We start from the raw sequence: 20,651 nt of genomic DNA on the forward strand, positions 1-20,651 counted from the left end.
CTGGTGATCTCTGCCTCCTCCTCCCTCTTTTTCAACCTGTCAGCCCATAATTGAAACTTAATCCCTTCCTTGGTTTTTGGGAACAAAGGATACATTCACAAAAAGCATCTGTAAGTGTTAATGACTTTGCTTCTGATTTGGAGATCCCAAGAAGGGGTCAGCAGAAAATCCAGACTTCTGCCACCTCCCTGGCTCCTCGCTCCTTCTCTTTCTTTCATAGCTCACAGATTTACCCTGGAATTCCACTTCTTCTTTCTTTATTTTATAGAGGTACTTAGCAACTCCCAGGATTTTCTTTTTTAATTGAAAAAACAAAACAAAATATGTTTTTTCTGTAGAGACGGAGGTCTCGCCATGTTGCCCAGGCTGGTCTCAAACTCCTGTCCTCAAGGGATCCTTCTGCCTTGGCTTCCCTAAGTGCTGGGATTATAGGTCTGAACTACCATGCCTGGCTCACTTGGTCCCCAGCTTTTGTTTGTTATTTTTTGCATTGCTGAATCCGAAAAAAATATCAATAGCCTGAAGGGCTGTCCATTTGACAGGAGCTTCTCTCTCTCTAGAAGGCAGATATGATTATGAAGAACTTTTTTTCTTTCTGTATATATGCTTTAACATCTCAAATTGTTAGTGAAGCCATCTTAAATTCTTAGGCCTGTATTTTTATTAAGAATCTCTTTTACTTCACTGTGAATGTAGGCCCTCACAATAGGATAGGACCTATATGAATATTAAAGATCTGGTTCTCACATAGAACAAAAGAGGAGGAACGTTTTTATTTTGAGATCTAGTAGTTTCCATCCCTGTTCTGTAGAAGAGTTTCCTCCTCTAGTTTTATTTTCTTCTCTTTTTTTCAAAATAGTAATATCTTTATTTTTTATGAATATAGGACTAATACGAATTTTATTAAAAGTAGAACAACTTGGAAGTACACAGTGAGTTAATGAAGCTCCCCGTGTAGTCCTGCTGTCCAGAGATATCCTCTATTAACTATTTGGTATATTGTATATCCTTTTAGAGATTTAAAGGTAGGCTGGGCTCAGTGACTTATGCCTGTAATCCCAGCACTTTGGGAGGCCAAGGCATCAGGATTACTTGAGACCGGAAGTTCGAGACCAGCCTGGCAACATAGTGAGACTCTGACTTTACAAAAAACGAAAAAAATTAGCCAGGCATGGTGGTGCATGCCTGTAGTCCCAGTTATTCCAGAGGCTGAGTTGTGGGAGAATCACCTGAGACTAGGAGTTTGAGGTCACAATGAGGTACGATGATACCACTGCACTCCTGCCTGAGTTACAGTGCAAGACCCTATCTCGAATGAATGAATAAATATAACAATAACCACAAAACATGGACTATAAGCCAGGTGCTCTGCATTGTCTCATTAAATCCTCATAGTGTCTGAGATGGGGGCCCCTGTTTCCCAAAAAGTAAACTTGAGGTTTACGGCTAACTGGTGACTTGCCTGAACATCTCCAGTATTTGCGATGTTAAGTTATATGCAATAAATAAGATGTATCTAATTATGTATTCTTGTGTGATCATCTCCATGTAATAAATTTTCACAACTAGGATTTTTTGGTTTAAAAAGTGTGCACATTTAAACTATTTAAACTTTTGTATCATCTTGAGAGAGGTAGTTTGGAGTGTGGGCTTTGTCCTCATACATACCAGTATTTAGATTTCAACTGCCACTTACTGGCCATTCACCAAAATGAAACTGTACGTCAGTTTGCCTATCTCTAAAGTAGAAGGATAACAGAAACTTCATGTGGCTGTGAAGATTAAATGAGATGACGCTGCAATGTCTCTGGCTAGTGTCCAGCACCTAGGAAGAATAGTGTCCAACACAGACCAGGACCCTCATGTCACAAAACTGACATTTTAATGTGGGACAGGAGGAGGTAGCAGTGAAAGACAGTAAAGAAGTGAATAAACAACAAAAAAAGTATGGACATTTAACAGAAAATGACGTTGTAGGTAGATGGGTGATTATTTTAGGTTGAATGGCTTGGGAAAGTTTTTATTTTTTGCCTGAAGCTATGGTTAAGAAATGAGGGTGGGAAAGTTTTTCTGAAGAAGTGTCATCTCAGCTAAGGTCTGCATGATAAGGATAGTTTTATAATTAGAAAATTCCTAGAAATAGAAACATGGGATCAAACATTACAAGCATTAGACCAGGCACGGTGGCTCACGCCTGTAATCCCAGGACTTTGGGAGGCCAAAGTGAGCAGATCACTTGAGGCCAGGAGTTCAAGACCAGCCTGGCCAACATGGTGAAACCCCGTCTCTACTAAAAATACAAAAAATTAGCCGGGCGTGTTGGTGTAAGTCTGTAGTCCCAGCTACTCGAGAGGCTGAGGCAGGAGAATTGCTTGAACCTAGGAGGCGGAGGTTGCAGTGAGCTGAGATCGCAACACTGCACTATAGCCTAGGCGACAGAGTGAGTCTCTCAAGAAAAAAATAATAATAATGGCAAAGTGACCTGAAAAAATTTTTAAATAATTTACATTCTATGTATAGACATGCCTCTTTTTCTTTACCATCACCAGAACTTCTTTCCTAATGTTAAAGTGGGGTTGTTGAAAGATTGTCTTAGGGACCTTCTAATGTGCTTTGTTGGGAGAGGGAAAAGATAAAAAAACACCTAAGTCCCTTTTAGGAATTTCTTCTATTTCCTTTCCCTAAGTTAATTGTCCACCATCACCCATTGTACTATAAACCTTTCTCTTCACTTTACTGGCCATTTTCTCTACACCACATCCTGCCTGCATTGTAGGACTGGAAGCTGCCAACATGCATGTTGACTAACAAGCACATTTTCTTCTTTAGAATTAGGCAATGCCTGGGTCAGGAGAGTTAAAAGATGCGATCACCATTGCTTTTGCTATAAAAACAAGGCAGCTTTTAGGGTAGACTGGTTTTTCCAAACAAATTTATTGGCAAGACTGTAACACCTTCTGTGAGTTAAACTGTGCAGAAGGCTTTGCACATGTGTTTGTTACAGTTGAGCCTTTTTCCTGTATGGCATGCAGTGAGGGCAGTGGGCTTTGGTGAACACTGTACACTACCATTGCTTCTCCCCAGAATCCATAGGTAATAAGACCTCTTTTGTTTGTAATGTGTATATGGTTACACATTGTTTGTGGATCTGTTCTGAAAGCCTTTGATCATCTTATGTTAATTGTACTGTAAGAAATGTTCTCTTTGTAGGTCTTGAGTAGGCGTCAGCATCTTTACAAAAATATACATGTTTGTTTGTTTATTTTTTGAGATGGAGTCTCGCTCTGTTGCCCTGGCTAGAGTGCAGTGGCGCAATCTTGCCTCCCGGGTTCAAACAATTCTCCTGCCTCAGCCTCCTGAATAGCTGGGATTATAGGTACCTGCCACCATGCCCAGCTAAATTTTTTTGTATTTTTAGTAGAGACAGAGTTTCACCATGTTGGTCAGGCTGGTCTCAAACTCCTGACCTCAAGTGATCCACCCACCTCAGCCTCCCAAAGTAATCACACCTGGGATTACAGGTGTGAGGCACCATGCCAGGTCAATATTCATGTTAAATTACAGACATCATTCAATTACTGTTTTGTTCATATATGGGGCAAACGTATATTTTTATAGAATATACATGTATTATAATTTAATTTCTCATTCAAGCCTTAAAGAAAATATGTAGTTCAAACATGGAAATAAATGGATTAAAAGTCACTTGTTCTTAAAATGTGGTTTCTTTTTATAATCTTTTAAAATTCAGCAACTTAAATAAAACATCCTGAGGGCAACATGTGTTAGTGAGGGGGACTGGGGGTGGCGTGGGGAGGGAATGTGTTTGATGAAATTGTCCAGGAGCAAAGCACCACTTACTTGAAGCCCAGAGATTTGTCATCCAAATATGTGCAGATTGCTGGTGCTATAAATAGTTTGAACTCAAGTAAACAGCCTCTTTCCACTAACTGCTGCTTGGCCATTATTCAGATGCCAGCACAGACTGAGGAGCATCTCACACCAGGCTGAAGGCTCTTGTTCCCAAATTTTGGGCTGCTTCTTTTCTGGGCAGAGCCTTCAGCTATCCTGGACCTGAGATGATCAAGGGTCACATGTTCACCCTCTTTAGTTACCCCACATTTGGCTCCCACCCCTATGCAACTTGATGTACAGTTTCATAAACATGCCTCTGCTCTGTTGAGTAGCACTGATCTAAGAAGATTCCTGGCAACTATTAAAAAGCCCTGGGGCCACATGGCTGTTGACTGAAGTAGATTTAGGAAGCACAGAAGTTCTTTTTTCAGGGCAGAAGCATGCACGGCTCATTTCTTTCTTTAGAACTAAGTAGAGTGGCACTGGTTGTCAGAACTGCTGCAGGATGCCTGTGCCAGCAGCTGATCTGCTCTATGCCAGGCAGGCAGGCTGCTGACATTTCAAGAGTCCCTTTGAGGACTCAAGCAACATGCTGTCATTAGAGCAACTGAGGACATTCCGTGGTTTATTACTATATTTCCTTTGGAAAAAAATGTCTTCCTCTCTCTCTCTTTTTAAAATTCCTGCTTTGGCTGCATGGGTGCATTCGTGTAGAGTGGTACAGTGACTCTTATGTCAAATGCCCATGAGGAGCTTATGAATCATTTAACATTTTGTTGTTGAGGGGACATAAGGAATGGTAAAGGGAATACTAGATTAAAAATCAGGAGCCTGGATTCTTGGGCAAGTTACCTAACATTTCTTAGCTTTGGTTTCTTCATTTGTCAAGTAAAGATAGTCATGTCCCTCCTGTTTCTTGGGGTTGATGAGAAAATTTATGTAAAGGTACTTTCTGGACTATACTGAATAAATGGAATGCAGAGGAGAAGTGAGATAATGGAAAGAACTTGATGTTTGAGTTTCACAGGCCTAGTCCACACTGTGACCTCAAGCAGATGTCTCTCAGCCTTAACCTTTTCATCTGTAAAATGGGAATATCTATACTTGCCTTGCAGGAGTGTTAGAAGGATTAGAAATAACATATGTAAAGTACTGACAAATGGCAAACAATAGTTTAATGGCAATAATTGATATTATTACACTTAATGTGGAGATATTCACTCTGGGTGATTTAGGATTCTAAACCTGAGGAAGTATTCAGTTTATAGATGTAGAGATTAGCAAAAAGCCCTGCTAATAACTGATAGTATTAACTGATAATAATAGCTACCTTTAAAAAATTCAAGTAATACATGAATATGACTTTTTAAAAAATTTCTGATTCCAGAAAGGCGTCTGTGTCCTGCTTACTCCCCTCACTCTGAGGCAGGCATTTTATTTTTCTGCTTTTATTTCTTTTGGTGGTTACTTCTATTTCTCTAAATAATATCACTCCCATTTCCTTTTTTAAATTAATTTTGTTTTTGTCAGAATGGTACATGCACATAGTTTTCCTTAGTCTTTTTTAAGGTCAAATATCGTAAAAACAATAAAAACTGTCTGTTCCCTGCCCCCACCCTTTCTTTACCCTTCTTCCCATCCTGCTCCCAAGAGCCTACACTTTTGATCCTGTTAGGCGTTTGATCTAGTATTTATCTCTCTATAGCTAAATAATATGCTTATAGAGATATCTGGTTTTTTTTTAAATTATATTACAGAAATTTGAAACATGTACAAAACTAGAAAGAATAGTATAATGAATCCACATGTACCACACATTACCCGGCTTCAAAAATCAACAACCCATGGCCAGTCTTGTTTCATCTATGCTGGTAGCCACTTTTCCCTTGCCACTAGATTATTTTGGAGTAAATTCTAGACATCATTTTATCAGTAACTACTTTAGCATGATTTTGTTTGTTTGTTTGCAGCAGAGTCTTGCTCAGTCACCCTGGCTGGAGTGTAGTGGCACAATCTCAGCTCACTGCAACCTCCACCTCCCACGTTCAAGCAGTTCTCCTGTCTCAGCCTTCCAAGTAGCTGGGGCTACAGGCGCATGTCACCATGCCTGGCTAATTTTTTTATTTTCAGTAGAGACAGGGTTTTACCATATCAGTCAGGCTGGTCTTGAACTCCTGACCTTAGATGATATACCTGCCTTGGCCTCCCAAAGTGTTGGGATTACAGACGTGAGCCACCGCGCCCGGTCTAGTATGTATTTTTAAGAGAATAAGGACTCCTTTTAAAAATATAACCGCACTACTATCATGCATAAAATAATTCATAATCCTTTATTATTAGCAGTGATCTCCAATTAACTCATGATTTTTTTTTCTTCTTTCCAGTCAGATCCAAACAAGGACCTCACATTACCATACCGCTTTTTCTTGACTCATCAGTTTTTTGTTTGTTTGTTTTTGAGACAGTCTCCCTCTGTTGCCCAGACTGGAGTGCAGTGGCACCATCTCAGCTCACTGCAACCTCCACATCCTGGGTTTAAGCAGTTCTCCTGTCTCAGCCTCCCAAGTAGCTGGGATTACAGGCACTCACCACCATGCCCAGCTAATTTTTGTATTTTTAGTAGAGATGGGGTTTTGCCATGTTGGCCAGGCTGGTGTTGAACTCCTGTCATGCAGTTGGTTTTCATCAGACATCTTGGCGTGCTTATTTGGCCATTCACAATCAATAATAAAAGACTTCTTTAAGGGGATAGGTCTCGGTTTCCTCTGGAATGGGTCATCTGTTTGTACCATAGGCCTCTGCCCTGCCTGGGAAGTTGCTGGGTACTGGAAGGGTACTAAGGTACTAAGTGGAAGATGCTTGAGGGCACATGAGCAGGAGCAGCAGTTACACTGAGGGCCCTTCGTGTGTCAGAATAAGGAGGCCAGACTCTCACTAGAAGCCCTCGATCAATCCCAGGCAGTTCATTCAATTTATTTAAAGAGGCCTCCTGTCTTTCCCTGTGGTTCGACAGAGCTTTAGGGCCCTGTGGGTGCTCCAGGTATGGGACAGAGGAGCTGGCTGGCACAGGACCTTCAGTGGATCCCTCCATTTATGGCCCATCTCCTGAATCTTCTCCATGCCTGCTGTCTTCAGGCCCAGAGCCTCCCTGAGGTTCCATGCCGTTCTTTATCTCTCATTTCTAATGGTGCTTTCTTGTCCCTGTGCTCTGAACTTGAGGTTCTGTTGTCATGCCTCTCTGAACTTTTTCTATCTTCTGGAAATTATTTGAAATGAAATCTCTTGTCCTCTAATGATCCTTCCTTCAGCAAGAAGGTCCAATTTGTAGTTTAGAAGACATGGTGCTTTTCACAAAAAGTATGTTATTGTTTTACCGTAGACTGGATTAAGGGGGGGAGAGAGAGAGAGAGAGAGAGAGTGAGAGTGAGTGAGTGTGTGTGTGTGTGTATGTGTGTGTGTGTGTGTGTTTAGAAAATATTTATTGAGTTTCCTATTTTATGCCAGGCACTCTTCTAGGCACTTGGGATAGATGTATTCAGTGAACCAGGGAGCCATAGTGTTGACCTTGTGGAGCTTACAGTCTGGTAGGGAAACACATGGGATGTGTACTTACAAATATGTTAAGGGTTATGAGACGAGACATAGGGGTACCATGAAACCCGTACAGCAGGGGGAGCTAACGTGGCTCAGAGAAAAGGTCACCCTAGGGAAGTGACATTTAATATGAAATCTGATGGCTGAGTTGGAGTTAACCAAAACAAGAGGGAAGAGTGCTTCAAATTTGTATTTAAAAGTGCAGTAGCAAGTGAGAGTCTCAAACCAATAGAAGGTCCTTCTCCTGTTAGAGCACCAGGCTGTACAACCTCAGGATAGTCCCTTGCCTTCTCTGGATCTGACATTCCTCACCCCTAAAATGAGGAGACCACATGTTCCTTTCAGCTGCAAAAATCAATGAGTCCAAGACTGTTTAAAGTTAATGTAAGTGAAGGTCCATCTCTCTCCAAACAGCCCTAGTTGGAAACTTAAGCTGATGGGAAGTGGTTTGAAAAAAGGCAGGGAGGGGACAATGTGATATTCCATAAACCTATCCAGTTTCTAGCCACATACTCACTGGGGTCAGGCTTCACTTCTCCTTGCAGCTGTCCTTTAGACACACCCAAACAGCAGTCCAAAGGGGACCATGAAGTGGGTCCTCTGAACATCAAACCCTGAAGAAAAAGCAGCCACATGTACTCTAAAACCAAAAAAATACTTTGAGCAATGTCTTAGTCATCTTTTATGGGTTTGACTCCCCTCCCCCCAAAAAGGTTTAAGTTTCTAATTTCAATACGTTGTTTTTTGTGTGTTTTTTTTAAGACAGATTATCATTCTGTCATCCAGGCTGGAATGCTGTGGTGTGATTTCAGCTCACTGCAACCTCTGCCTCCCAAGTTCAAGCAATTCTCCTGCTTCAGCCTCCTGAGTAGCTGCGACTGCATGGGTGCACCATCAAGCCTGGCTAAGTTTTGTATTTTTAATAGAGATAGGGTTTCACCACATTGGCCAGGCTGGTCTTGAACTCTTGACATCAGGTGATCCACCTGCCTTGGGCCTCCCAAAGTGCTGGGATTACAGGCATGAGCCACCATGCCTGGCCCTGGTTGTTTAAAAAGAGCCTGGCACTTCTTCCTCTTACACTTGCTCCCTCTGTTGCCTTGCGACATTCCGGCTCCCCTTTCCTAAGGCCTCACCAGAAGCAGATGCTGGCACCATGCCTTTTTTTTTTCTTTCTTTTTTTTTTTTTGAGACAGAGTCTTGCTCTTTCGCCAGGCTGGCGTGCAGTGGTGCGATCTCGGCTCACTGCATCCTCTGCCTCCCAGGTTCAAGCGATTGGTCTGCCTCAGCCTCCCGAGTAGCTGGGACTACAGGCACATGCCACCACGCCCAGCTAATTTTTGTATTTTAGTAAAGATGGAGTTTCACCATGTTGGCCAGGATGGTCTCGATCTCTTTACCTTGTGATCTGCCTGCCTTGGCCTCCCAAAGTGCTGGGATTACAGGCGTGAGCCATGCTTATATAGTCTGCAGAACCATGAGCCAAGTAAACCTCTTTTCTTCATAAATAATTCAGCCTCAGGTATTCCCTTATAGCAATGCAAAATGAACTAACATTTCATCCAAACAAGTTAATCAATCTGTGTCTGTGATTTTCTCATGTATCAGGAGGGGATAATAATGATACCGACCTCATAGAGATCCTTATGGGATTAAATGAGGTAATTATATAAAGCAGTTAGAATACAGCCAGGCATGGTGGCTCACGCCTATAATCTGAACACTTTGGGAGGCCAAGGCAGGCAGATCACTTGAGATCAGGAGTTCAGAACCAACCTGGGCATATGGTGAGACCCCCATCTCCACAAAAATAAATAAATAAATAAAATATAATAAAGCAGAATATTACCTAGCATATGGTAAACATCCAATAATAGTATTGGGGTTTGTTTATAGATTTCCTTATTTTAATGAGTGTCTCATAATATGTACAAAATGCTGCTAAATTAGACACAGATCTTTTCCTTAAGAAGTTAGGATTCTAGCAGATTCTAGGGAAATTAGACCTGCCCCCAAAAAATATGTGTCAAAGGAGAAAAGGGTAAGTTACTTAAGAGAGAAACAGAAAGTACTAAGGAAATTCAGAGGAAGGAGAGACTCCTTCTAAAGTGGGGGTAGAGGGTGGAATTAAGCAGCCAAAGTTTCTTTCATCCTCAAGTGGAGCTGATACTGCTGTCTGTGAAAAACAGCCAAGTTTCCTGAAGGGAAGCCCTTTAAGAGGCAGTAGTGCAAGGGGGTTGTGGATTCAGGACTGGCCCCGAATGGTCTCCAGTTAGAGCATAGGCTCTGCCCCTTGCTCCTGTGAGCCTTTGAGCAGGTTGGTTGGCTCGCCATGCATCTGTTGCTACAGCTGTAGGATGTGAATATTGATAATGTCTCCTGCACCTGATTATTGTGAGGATGACATGAAGTGGTGTTTAGAGAGTGCTCAGTGCACAGTATGGCCTCCAGTCCACATAGTGTGTCCAATATTGTCAGTTATAAGAAGAAATGGGGCTGAGCGTGGTGGCTTATGCCTGTAATCCCAGCACTTTGGGAGACCAAGGAGGGTGGATCATGAGGTCAGGAGTTTGAGACCAGCCTGGCCAATATGGTGAAACCCTGTCTCTACCAAAAATACAAAAAATTAGCCAGGCATAGTGGCACTCACCTGTAATCCCAGCTACTTGGGAAGCTGAGGCAGAAGAATCACTTGAACCCAGGAGGCAGAAGTTGCAGTGAGCCAAGATCGTGCCACTGCACTCCAGCCTGGGTGACAGAGCAAGACTCCATCTCAAAAATAAAATAAAATAAAATAAAAAGAAGAAATGAATGTGCCAGTGTTGCTATGATTCTGTCTTCCGGGATTCTGTCACAGATGTAGAATTATTCAGTTCACAAAGGAAGTGTTACAAAGTACATGTTTAAAGAAAATGATATTGTTGTTTTTATGAATGGGCTCCTTACTATTATTTTTGTTCAAGTAACAAAACATGATTCAAAGCACCCATCTCAAGAACCCACCCTTATTTCCTGACACCCACTCAGGCTTCTAGAATAAAGGCTCAGCCAAACAATGGCCCCAACCTCCAGTCCCTCCAAACTGAGTGTTGCTGCCAAGAACAGGCCTGACAGCTATGGGTGGGTTTTTGTTCATTACTCATCCTGACATTCTGGAGAAATACAGGACCCTTCTGACTTCCTGACCAATATGTGACTTTATTTCATTGTCACATCACCATTAGGGCAAAGGATGATGAAATTAGAATTTCATCAGAAATTCAGAATTAGAAATTTTTTCTAATTCTGGTCAGAATTGGAAAAAAAATAAGCTGCAGTGTCTTTACTATGAAAACACTGCAGCTTATTTTTCAAGTAATTTTGAATGAATAGTATGTGGCAGGCATTTAACCCACACAAGAACCTTGGGGAGTAAGGCTATTATTCTCATTTTGCATTGGGAAACCAAGGCACAGCAAGAAGGTCTGGGGACCAGAAGGAAGCCCAGGTCTCTGAACTGTGAACGACTGCTCTCTGTGGGTTACCAGACTGGTGTGGTTTTTATTCCACAACAGTCCTATATAACGTTGAAAGCCTTCAGATTGGCAAACTTCCTCCTAATATAGCATGTTTTCTCAGGTCTTTTCTGATAAGCATTTGTGTTTTCTGAGAACCAATAAAAAATCTTATTAAACCACAAAGTACCACAGCCTCTTCCCCACCTATAGAGAGCAGCTTTGCCAGTAGAGCTCCGTCCCTACCTTCCCATCACCATCAAAGTAGCATTGAAACAGATCAGATCTGCTCCTTTTGAGAGAGTTAGTTGAAGCCCACACTTGCTTCAGGCCACACAGGGTTTGGTAGCAAAGCAAGGAAAGCAGCCTCTCTGACCTAGTGGCCTGAGTGTTTCCTTTACCAGGCTGGCTGCAGCAACAATTTTGAGAAATGACATTGGCATGTGTATAGCACATGTGCTGACCTAGTTAGGAGTTGAGGCTCCATTTCTAATTCTGTCTGTTTTGCTTTGAGCTGTGTGACCTTGGGCATGTCACCTAACTTCTCTCTATATATCTTCTTATCCAGGAAAGAGAGATTAATAATATAGCCTCTGAATATCTAATTCTCCTAAGGATGTTATTAAAATCAAATGAGATTATGTATAACAAGAGCTAACATTTATTCAATACTTAGTATGTACCAAATACTTTCAATTTCCTTACATGTGTTTTTTAATTCCCACAATCCTAAAACAGAGGCATTAGTATCCCACTTGACAGTTAAAAAAACTGAAGTTCAGAGAAATTAAGTCACACAGAACTCAGATCCACATCTGTGGCTCCCAAAGGATGTTTCTAACCGCTGTGCATGTCACATTGCTTCCCATTATACACAAAAGTAGAGAGATGTTCTTTGTCTTTACCATCAAGCACTAGACAAATGCATGAAATTATCTCTCGTAACTACGGCTGTTCCATGTTAGTCCCTAAGGACATTTAAATTCTCTTACTTGTTTATCTTATCTGGTAGTTTATGCTGCTGCTTTTCATGTCCCTGAGGACTTGTTCAGTGAATTCTTTTGGTTTTACTCCCAGAGAATCTGTTTGTTTCCTTTATAAAAGGGGGTTAAAGGAGCCCAGCTGAGCCTGGCATCTTGGGCAGTGGCCTCTGACTTCTCCAGGTTCTTCCTTCCCTCAAGCATGTAGTTGGGTAGCTTGTAGTAAAATGCTCTCTATATAATGCATTTGTTGATTAGCTCCTCTGTCACTGATTTTTAGTCACTGAATTTCAGAAGTGGAAAGCACCAAAGCCAGCATTTTGTTGATGGGGAAACTGAGGTCCAGAGAGGGATGTGACTTGCTTGAGGTCATTCATTCAGGTGAAGGCCTGACCGAGACCCGAACCCAGGTCCCCAGGTGACAGACAGTGATGTTTCCAAGCCTTCCCTGTGGGCACACGTCACCTCCCCAACTTGAAGGACTATCTCATGTACTGTGCCCAGCATGTACCTGGAAGACTTGGGAGAAATTAAACAACTTGGAAAATTGGGCAGGAAGAAAGAGATGGGTATGGGGTGGGATGAAGATCTCCACTCTAACTAGTATGTTATATACCAAAGAAATGAATTAAACACATGGCAAAGTAGACAACTCACTAAGAAGCAAAGGGGTTTACCCAGAAACCCTGGCTCAGTGAGTGGATAGGAAGCCTTTTGTTACTAAAGCTGCAGGGCTGAAAATTGAAGGAAGGATGTTAGGCGAGTGTGGCGGCCTGGGGTGCAGCTACAGCCCCTGGCTTATTGTCCACAGGAAATGGGTCTCTCCCGTGGATAGAGAGGTGGAAACTGAGCTTGTGAGTTGTGTGGTTGACATCATCAGGCTGAGCATTGGATTACAACAAACGGGGACTTACTTGGCCCGAGACATGGGAAACACCCACTAAAACCTCGAAGTGCTTTTCATTTGGGAGACACAGGGAAGAGAGAGAGAGGGGTAAAGTGAGAATCCTGCCTGCACCACAGGTCTGGCTGGACTGCTAACCTTGAATGCTGATGTCTTAAATTCTGCCTCCACTTTTGACTGAGGACCACTGAATGTTGAGGAAACTTTGCTCTTGTAAGTAAACTTTACTCTCCTCCCCTGTCCACCACCTCCAGGGAGAAGCAGAGCTTGGAGGCTGAGCTCTCTAGAGAGCTTGCTTTCCAGCCTCTTGGCCACAAACTGTCTATTTTTATATTATGATATATGTGAGCTTGCTCTGAAAATTATGGCTTTGTCTGAAACTGCCTAAGGCTAGTCGGAACCTTAAGTCTCACAGATGGGCTCCATTTAGATGCTGTTTGATTTTTACTCAGAGAACTTTGACAGAATATTCAGAGCTTTAAAAGCAGCTCCTTGCTCCAGATATAAGTGAAGAAATAAATCTTCCTTGAGAAATTGGTGTTTGTAAGACCTTTACTTTTTTTTCTGATTACAAAGGTGGTATAAAATTTTTTAAACGTTCTGGAAAGAAAAGTCTCTGAAAGTAGTGAAAATCCCCTATAATCTTCCCCCTCACGAATACGATCGTTGTGTTAAATTTCAGTTACAGATACGGTCAGACTTCATGAATTTATCATATATAAACCCAATGCTGCAGCAGCTGTGTGGAAAACTCCAAGATGGAAAGGGGCTGGAAATCTTTAACCTTGGGTTTGTGATCTTTTTATTGCTTCCTTTAAAAAGTTTGCTGTTTATGCCTAGAATATAAACAGGACATGTAAGCCCTTCGGCGTTTTATTTGTTGGTATCTGTTTTCAGGATTTGAAACTAAGCAAGCTACTCTATAGAGAGGAAAAGAAGGGGCCCTTGTTGTGCCCAGGTCGCCTTACTTGGTGTCCCTGAACTGAGGGTTCCCAGGTGGCTTGAGATGGCTTGAATGTGTGGGGGCCCACCTCCCAGTTAGCACATTAAGTGTATATATTTGAAAAGTTAAAGCTAACAGGGAAAGATTTCAGCTTAAAAAACCGAAAAGCTACCATGTATTAGAAGGGTCACCCAAAGAAACTGTCACCTTGGGCAAGTGTTTCATACTCTCTGGGTCTGTTTCTTCGTTTGTACCTGATGAGGGGACAATACTAGATGATCTCTGTATTTCCAAATTGAGTATGAAATGAACTGTCCATATTTCTTTTCCCTTTGTGTTGGGCCTTTCTGGCTTTAGGAGCAAAGTACCTGAGGTTTTCAGTTTCCCAGAGTAGCTAAAAACAGGTGTCTGTAGGGCAGTTAAAAGAAGGCATAAAACAGGCAACATTAAGTTACTTCTGAGTTTTTATGGGTCTTTTTTTAGGTAAAATGTTCTTGAACAAAGAGAAAGACAAAGTGTTAGTGGTGTGTGTATATGTGTGTTTATATGTGTGCACACACATACACAAGCATGTACACTTGGGGAGAGAGGAAAGAAGGAATTGACATTATTGAGTATCTCTTAAGCACTAGGCCCTGTGTTATGCTCAACCATTTACATAGCACTAGATGGTCAGTATTATTCCCTAACACTGTTGACTGAGGGCAACCATCTACTTATATGTTCTCATATGATCCTGAACCCCTTCATGTTTAACTGAACAGTATTTACATAATTACTGGCATAACTTCAGTTCCCTGTGTCTCCACTGGACCATGTGCACCCTCTCTGCCTGTCTGTCTAGCCCATCGCTATGCCCCATTGCCCAGTAGAAAGCCTGGCACATAGGTACAAAGGAGACACAACTTAATTTAAACTTAAAGCCTGCCATCCTAGTTCCTAGTTAGGCAAGAAAGAGAGAGAAGAAGGGGGAACGTCTCTCTATTTGCCTCTCTTTCATCATTTAATGTAGACCTGCCCTCTCCTGCCGCAAGGGAAGGATAGGCACAGCCAGAGTGCAAAAAAAAAAAAATGTCAGATTTTGAATTTCCAAGGTCCTAGGTCTTGACAAATAAAGGGCTTTCTTTAAGAGCATAAGAGACCCAAATCCTCAGGAAGTTGTGATATTTAGAAACTATTTATTTGAATTAAGATACTAGTTAACAGGAGGGGTCTTAACAGCCCTTGGCCTTTCTTAAAGCTGCAGTCTTCCCCAGCAGTTCATCCCATTGAAGGTGGACTGTTGCTTCCATGGACCCACCCATGGGCATGGGCAGTAGGAAGGCCAGGGCCACCTCCTCTGCTTCATCCCAGCACCCTCAGGGTCTTGAGATTTGGAATAATCAAAAAAGACATGCTTTTTCTTAAGGTGGTATGTGGTATGAGGAAGTGATGTTCTGGAAGGAAGGTACCTAGACTTTGTGGTCCAGGAAGTGGGAATTGGAAATGTGGAATGCCTTATACTCCTCAACCAGGCCTTCATGTACCAGACGAGGGTGGCTTTTGATTCTTATTTTGTGTGTCAAAGTCCCTGTTGTTATCAGTGTGCTTTTCCTGACCTACCCCACCTCAGTCACCCTGGCAGTGAGTTTAGGCCATCTTGGGAGTGGAGGTAGCATGTGGAAAAGACGTGTCCAGAGATCTTCCCTGGCTTTTGTATATTCCTGAAATAAATGTCACATACAGGGCTGGGCATCTTGCATATGCTGACTTCTCTTAATCTTCACAGCAATTATATGAGGCAGAGATCATTTCCATGTTATACATAAGAAAGGCACAGAGAGGCACAGTGGATTGCCCAGAGTCTCACAGCTGGCAGGGGATAGAGCTTGAGTTCCTAGTGAGAACTGGCTGTACCCGAAGCCCTTGAACATTTTACCATACTGCACTGCTTTTTCTGTATCACCTCCCTGGATCTCAGTCTCCCCATCTGTGAAATGATGACGAGTGAACTAGAGCCTGAAGTCAGAGTGGTGTTTTGGTTTTAATTTGAATGCCTTTAGGCAGGTGTGTTCTCCAGTTCATTACCATCTGCGCATTCCCCTGCCCCACTCTCTAGTCCCCTGCCTGGCCCCTGGCCCCTGTGGGCATTTGCAACCCTGGGTCTGGTTGGTGTCTGCTGTCTCTTTCAATTTAGACAATCTAGAGTTCAGTGAGAAATTGGAAAGGGATAGCAGGTAAGAGCTCTGCGCTCACTACCTCCTAGCTGGGAGATCCTGGACTGAGCACCTCATCTTATTGAACCTACTTCTCTTTCTGTCAAGTGGGGGTGAGGGTCACAGTCATACCGACCTCAAAGGGGTGCCATGTGGATGAAATGAGATAGGGATCATAAAGCACTTAGTTGGTATAAAAATACATGCTTAGGATTAGCTGCTCCCAATTTCCAGAAAGAGAATGTCAGCCAATATACACAGGCATCTGCCCCCTCAGACATAGGATGGCATTTGTATGAGGAACCGGAAGTTATCTTTGAACTCATCATTTTGAAATCCCTGTGATGGACCCTGGAGCTGCCATGTTGGCTCTTCAAACCAAGCCTTAGCACTATTTCCTCTCACCTAGTCAAGTGATGCTGAACCTCAAATCAGCCAGCCAGTGCTGAGGCCAAAAGTAGAAGGGGCTGCTATTCTCTTCGGACCAGAGGACCCTAGCCCAGCAACCTAAGGAAGAAGCTGGTAGCAGGTGCTGGGTGTGACAGACAAGAAGTTGAACTGGGCACAGTTAACTCTGCCAAGTGCTTTCTTTCATGAGGGGCCAGAAGCAATTCCTAAGTGGAAACTGAGGTGGAAAATCTAAAGTTCTGGGAAACAGGTTATTAATCATGACCCTAGGCTGAGCTCATTGCTTCCTGGAAATCCTTCAGAAATGCCTTAGGAAAACTTTGAGTACTGCTCCTTCAAAGAGTGGTTTCTTTGGAAGTTGCAGTCAGCTCTTATGCTGATTGATTATGAATTGCAGATCAGAACGCATAATGCATCCGCTCTACTGGAGGAAGCCAGCATTTCCTAAAAGAAGTCTCTGTAATCTTTGAAGAAATGACAGGCTTTAGCTTGGCTCTTCAGAACTGAATAATGGCCCTTCATAGCACTGAAGAAAGTATTTGGTGCATTCTTACTGTGTCCCAGGGATCTAGGCCACTTACTGTTTTAGTACTTTATCAGTATGGTCTTTAACATTCGATAAACGTACATTGAGGGCCTGTTAGTACTAAGCACTGGGCTAGAGGACTGGGGTAAAGACACAGCCTCCGGTCTTGTGGAGTTCTCTGTGCATCAAGGGAAGATGGGCAGAGGAGTAAATAATTTAAATGGCATGTGAAAAGTACTGCGAAGAAAGTATGTCCAAGTGCTCCAAAATGCCAGACACTGGATCAGCATCCTTGTGAAGGTCCTGATCTTGTGCTGGGGGTTGATTCCTCCTGCTCTCTCCCTATAGTTCCTGACTCTGGGAGCTTTGCCAGCATTTGCATTAGGGAGCAACTGAGAGCTGCACCTGGTGAAGCACTCATTTCTGGCACCTTCCTAACTCCCGTGGCTTCAGAGGGGCAGAAAGAACACTTCCTCACAAAATGTATGGGCCCCACCTGACAGGGCCCTGAATCTGAAGTCCAAAGTTGTAGTAAGGAAACAGAGGGACGGGTGATTTTTGTAGTCTAAAATCACCACTGACTTTCCGTTGGTTTGTTTTTATAACATTTATTGTGGGTTTTTAAAATTTTCCTGATTGCAAAATTAGAATATGTTCATGGGAAGAAAAGCTAGATAGTACAGAAAAACATACTTAAAATAAATCATCACTCAGTAATTTCACTTCTCTGGTTTTTGAATAAGGGCCTGTCTCCCAATCCCCCCCACCCACATACCACTATATTTCAAGTTCAGCTCTAATTTTAATTTCTCCCTGGGTAGAGTCTCATGTTTGTTTGCATATCTCAAAGGTGCTTGTGTTCTGGGCTTACAATCACTGGGAGGGAGAGAAACCACTATCTGGGATTGGGTCGAGCCTGCAGTTTTCATTTGTACTTTCATGTATGTGTGCATGGATTCACCTACTGCTAAGAACCCTCTATGTGTTAGGCATTACGCAAGGTGCTGTGGGGAATGTCAGGGTAAATAAGACCTTGAGGTTGCTCACAGCCTGATAGGAAAAAAGACTCAGATAACATGAACATATGTGATAATGTGCCCTAAGATGGGTACAGAGTCCTGTAGAAAGCCTGAGAAATTGGAGGAGCAGTACCATTTGAGCTGAGCCTTCAATAAATTTTTCACATATTTAGCCAATATTTGTTGAGAACCTAGTATCTGCCAGGAACTGGGCAAGGTGATAGGTGGATGATGTTAAATAAAACAGGCATGGCCTTTACCTGCATGAAGTTTACAAGCACAAATGGTGGCGTTAAGAAGTCAATAAGCAGGGGCAGCAAAAGAGGAGAGTGTGGCTGGGGTCTTCCTTGAAGAGGTGGTGTTGAAACTGAGAAGAGGGCCAGGTGCGGTGACTCATGCCTATAATCCCAGCACTTTGGGAGGCTGAGGTGGGTGGATCACCTGAGGTTAGGATTTTGGGACCAGCCTGACCAACATGGCAAAACGTCATCTCTACTAAAAAAAAAATACAAAAATTAGCCAGGCGTGTTGGTGCGTACTTGTAGTTCCAGCTACTTGGGAGGCTGAGGAGGGAGAATTGCTTGAACTTGGGAGGTGGAGGTTGCAGTGAGCTGAAATCACACCATTACACTCCAGCCTGGGTGACAGAGCAAGACTCCATCTCAAAACAAAACAAAAACTGAGAAGAGGAGTCAGTTTTATCAAGAGTAAAGGAGGGAAAGGGAGTGAAGAAGGGTGCGTGGATTGGGAAGGAATAATCCAGGTGGGTAGAAGAGCACATGTGAAAGCACTTGAGGCAGGAAAGCATACAGAGTGTTGGAGAAACTGAGGGAAGGCCTTTGTGGCCAAAGCACAGTGGGAGAGGAAGGGAAGAAATGGGTGAAAATTAGGGTGAGGAGGTTAAGAGAGTTAGGCTCGGCCTGGGAGATGTTGGCCTCTGTGGGTGATGTTTGCTGTGTGGGGAATGGATTGGAAGGCAACAGTGAAATGGAGTGAGGAGGCTACTCACTTTCCCAAGTAGCTGAGAACACAGGCACATGCCATCATGCCCACCTGATTTTGTTTATTTTTTTTTGTAGAAACATGTCTCCCCAGGTTGCCCAGGCTGGTCTCAAACTCCTGGGTTCAAGTGATCCTCCTCACTTGCCCTCCCAAAGTGCTGGAATTACAGGCATGAGCCACTGCATCTGGCCATATTTAACATTTTAATAGGTAATACCATCCTACTTTACAATGAGTTGTAATAATTTGTATTCTTCCCTGCAAAATACCAGTACTTCCCAAGTACTTCCATTTCCCAGAATTTTTACCAATATTACATATCCTCACTATTCTTCTTTTCTCCCTTCCTCCTTCTCTCCCTCCCTTCCTTTGTATCTCTATTGTTTGATTTTGTGGCCAAGCTATTGGGGAAAATCGTGTCTGATAGTTACTTACTTTACTACTTAGTGAGATTAAACATTGATTCATGTTAATTGGCCATTTCATTCTGTGAATTTCCTTCACCTAGTCTTAGAATAGTCTTGTTTGCCTTTATCTCAACAAGTTGTAGGAGCTCTTTATATGATTTATATGTTACGGATACCATATGTGCTACAAATATTCTTCTAAATCTATCATTTGCTTTTTATTGCAAAATATAAAATTTTTTATTGTAAAGAGTGTATTTTGTTTCTCTTTATAGTGTCTAGATTTCTTACCTTATTTAAAAATAACTTCCATACATCAAATTTATATAAATATTTTCCTAAATGTTCTCCTAATACTTTTATTGTTTTAATTAACTTAATCTAGAATCTTTAATCCCATTGGAATTTATGTTTATAGATAGCAAGAAGAAGTGGTCTAGCTGTGTTCTAATTATGCCAATACTATTTCTTAAAAAAAGGTCTTTTCCTTTTACATTGAAATCCCATATTTTTATAAATAAGTTTCTTTATATACTTGCATCTGTTAATATTTCTGGACTTTCTGTTCTAGTCCACAGACCTATTTGTCTATTCTTATGCTAATACCATATCTTTTTGTTATAATGTCTTTATTGTACATTTTTTAATCTCATAAGACAAATCCCCTATTTTTCATAATTTTCTGGACTATTTCTTGGCCAATTTTTTTGGCTATTCTGTATGCACTTAGAGTAATTTTATCCATTCACCCTCTAGAAAACCAATTGGTATTTTTCCTGAAATTTAATTAAAATTACATAGTGATTTCCAAAGGGTTGATATTTCTCGATAACTGGGCTTTTCCACCCAAGTTGACCACGTGCTAACTGGTGTGGTATTTATGCATTCTATTTTTATTTTTTTTGTTGTTTTTAACCTTTAGAATTTTAATATGCATCATGGATGTATTATGGAAAGTAAAACAGTATTTCTGTGTTCTGAATACTCAAGGAACTTAAAAATTTGATCTTTTCTATCCTGTTATTGTTAGATATTTAATATTATCAAATATCACATTTGTTGTATCTCCTATTAGCTTTTTTAAATTCAATCAGTATGTATTTAAATTTACCAATATGCCTACTAATTCCTTTGCTCATCGTTAATTCTAAAATCTCACTTATTTTCTGTGTTCAGTTTCCTTTCTGTTAGAGAATATTCTTGGGGTCTGTGAATGGCAGACTTGCCCATTCTTTGTTTGAAAATATCTTTTGCCTTTAAACTTGATATGTTAGCTAGAATAGAATTTTTTGCATAGCATGTGTAATGAATGTGAAAGTTACCC

The 20,651-nt window shown here is 41.8% G+C and overlaps 1 protein-coding gene and 1 long non-coding RNA gene across 5 annotated transcripts in view; one reads left to right on the forward strand and one right to left on the reverse strand.

Moving 5' to 3' along the window:
- Positions 1–20,651, forward strand: part of PKIG (cAMP-dependent protein kinase inhibitor gamma) — an 89,037-nt gene that overhangs the window by 39,012 nt on the left and 29,374 nt on the right. Inside the window, exon 1 of one of the 4 annotated variants that reach the window (XM_012467246.2) lies at positions 12,698–13,040. The exons of 2 other annotated variants lie outside the window; for them this stretch is intronic. The gene's annotated coding sequence lies outside the window, so the exon portion shown is untranslated. Of the gene's footprint in view, positions 1–12,697; positions 13,041–19,016; positions 19,131–20,651 lie in introns of those variants that run through there. One more of the 4 variants, XM_012467250.2, reaches the window with a different exon arrangement.
- On the reverse strand, positions 6,169–8,294 carry LOC135276932 (uncharacterized). The gene is made up of 2 exons (XR_010344479.1): positions 7,967–8,294; positions 6,169–7,235 (listed from the first exon to the last, which is right to left on the reverse strand). It is a non-coding gene; the product is annotated as an uncharacterized LOC135276932 (long non-coding RNA).

The sequence above is a fragment of the Aotus nancymaae genome, unplaced genomic scaffold, assembly GCF_030222135.1.
Source record: "Aotus nancymaae isolate 86718 unplaced genomic scaffold, 86718_ANA_hifiasm-v0.15.2.pri h1tg000029l, whole genome shotgun sequence".
NCBI lineage: Eukaryota > Metazoa > Chordata > Mammalia > Primates > Aotidae > Aotus > Aotus nancymaae.